The sequence below is a fragment of the Arvicola amphibius genome, chromosome 6 (assembly GCF_903992535.2).
Source record: "Arvicola amphibius chromosome 6, mArvAmp1.2, whole genome shotgun sequence".
Lineage (NCBI taxonomy): Eukaryota > Metazoa > Chordata > Mammalia > Rodentia > Cricetidae > Arvicola > Arvicola amphibius.
Genome location: NC_052052.2, coordinates 2,758,372 through 2,760,208, shown reverse-complemented (window position 1 = coordinate 2,760,208; position 1,837 = coordinate 2,758,372). Strand labels below are relative to the sequence as shown.

The 1,837-nt window shown below is 53.8% G+C and overlaps 1 pseudogene; it reads right to left on the bottom strand.

Annotated features, from left to right (window-relative positions):
• Window positions 1-322: 322 nt before the first annotated feature.
• LOC119817158 lies at window positions 323-1,625 on the bottom strand (annotated as a pseudogene).
• Between the last annotated feature and the right edge of the window lie 212 nt (window positions 1,626-1,837).

Genomic DNA, 1,837 nt, shown 5'->3' with positions numbered 1-1,837 from the left:
AAAGGCACTTGTCATGTGTGTTCCTGCTTGAATTTATACCTACTGTAAGGAGAGAAGAACCCAGCATGGAAGACAAAGGCAAGATAGAGGAGGTGTTAGGAATGTTTTAGAGCCATTGACTCCTGCCTAAGGAGGCTGAAATGGCCTCATTTGTGAGCATCTGACATGGACCAGCAGCAACACCTGGAACCTTCTAAGCAACAGGTGATGGTTAGCACCTACCAACGGCAAAGAGGGTTTAGGCTTTTGGGCTCTCAGAGGTAGCCTGGGAAGGAGTCAAGCCACAAGGCAATCAGGATGCTCCCTGGGCCAGATGATCTTCCTAAGGCAAAATCAAGAGGGTAGAGTAAAAACCACTACTAGAAAGAGTAATGAGGATGGCTCGTCCACTCCCCGTTGTCTCTCCCCAACCTTCTAAGCTCCGTTTCTCAGAGTCATTGCCCCATGGTTTGCAAAAAGGCTGGTCCTTCGCTAGGCTGCTCAGAGTAGGGATCCTGGGGTACTTAACCCAGCCACAGTGGCTGCCTCAGCTCAGAGCTCCCCGTGTCCAACATTGGGAGAGGATGGAACTGAAGAGGAGTAATCGCTAGTGCGGCCCCCATTACTAGCCTGCCCGGCTACAGGAGTAGAAGGGGCTGAATGGCTAGGTGAGCTGGGCAGGGACTTGCAGGCAGCCAGGAGTTGCCTCCACCTGTGCAAAGTTACCACCTCCTGGACCACCTCCCGGAAGACAGGGCCCACATCAAGTCCGCAGGCCTCACAGGGCTCCCAGTAGCTGCAGCGTCCCATGTCTGTGCGCGGAGAGCCCCAGCTCAAGCATCACCCACCACTGGAGGAGAGGAGGCACTGATCCTGTCTTGGGTCCCAACCAGAGCCAGGACTAGACCTCCTTATCCTTCCCCGCGAGGGGAGCTCAGCTACACATGGAGATGGCTCACAGCCTGGAAGCTGCTCTCAAAACTCCAGGCTGAAGACGAAGATCATAGCATCGGCTCAGGCGCCCCCGCTTCCTCTCGGATAAGCACCAGGAGAGTTTGCCCATCCCCCAGCATCCTCCTCTCGCAGTGCTCACCCTCAGTCCTCTCCAGCACCTGGTACGAACCCGCGAGGAATCCGCGGATGAGGGATGACCTTCTCTCAGCTCCAACATCACCCAGCACACTCAGGGCAGTTCGGTAATTAAGGCTCAAAGTCCATTCCTGGCCATTGATCACAACCCTAGGAGAGGCGCGTAGCTCTGTGCCCAACAACTCCCTGAACCTGCTGCTGGAAGACAAGCCTGGGGGTCTGGGAAGGGGACCGGGGACAGGAGGCTCCCCTGTGTTCCTTATGAAGATACTGCCGATAAACTTGAGTATCTTGTGGTCATGTGTGATGCTCAGCCGAGGACCGCCCTAGGGGGTGCAGGCCCCAGGGATTGTGTGGAGGCGGTGGTGACAGAAGTGGCTGGAACTGGGGTTGCTGGCATGGTGAGCAGAGGAGAGCTGGCAGTGGGTCCTGGGTGCAAGTCATTATTGTCCAAGGTCTTGTCTTTCTGAGGGGGACAGTTTCCCTCTCGCTCCAGCCTTGACCCCAGTTCCAGAGCTGCTCTTTGATCCCTTGACCTGGTATAAGGGGCTAGTCATCCAGCCAGCCACGGACTTAGGAAGAAAAGTAAAAATAAGGCATACAAAATTAGAAAAAGATGAAAGCCTGGAGACAAAAGACAGGGTAATTTAATTTAAGGAAAACTAACAAAAAAAAGCCAAACTAAGGCCAGGCTAGGCATTCATAACTAAGAATAAGCCTCCATGTGTGATTATTTGGAGGTTGGGCAATGGGTCCCTCAAAAATCCAA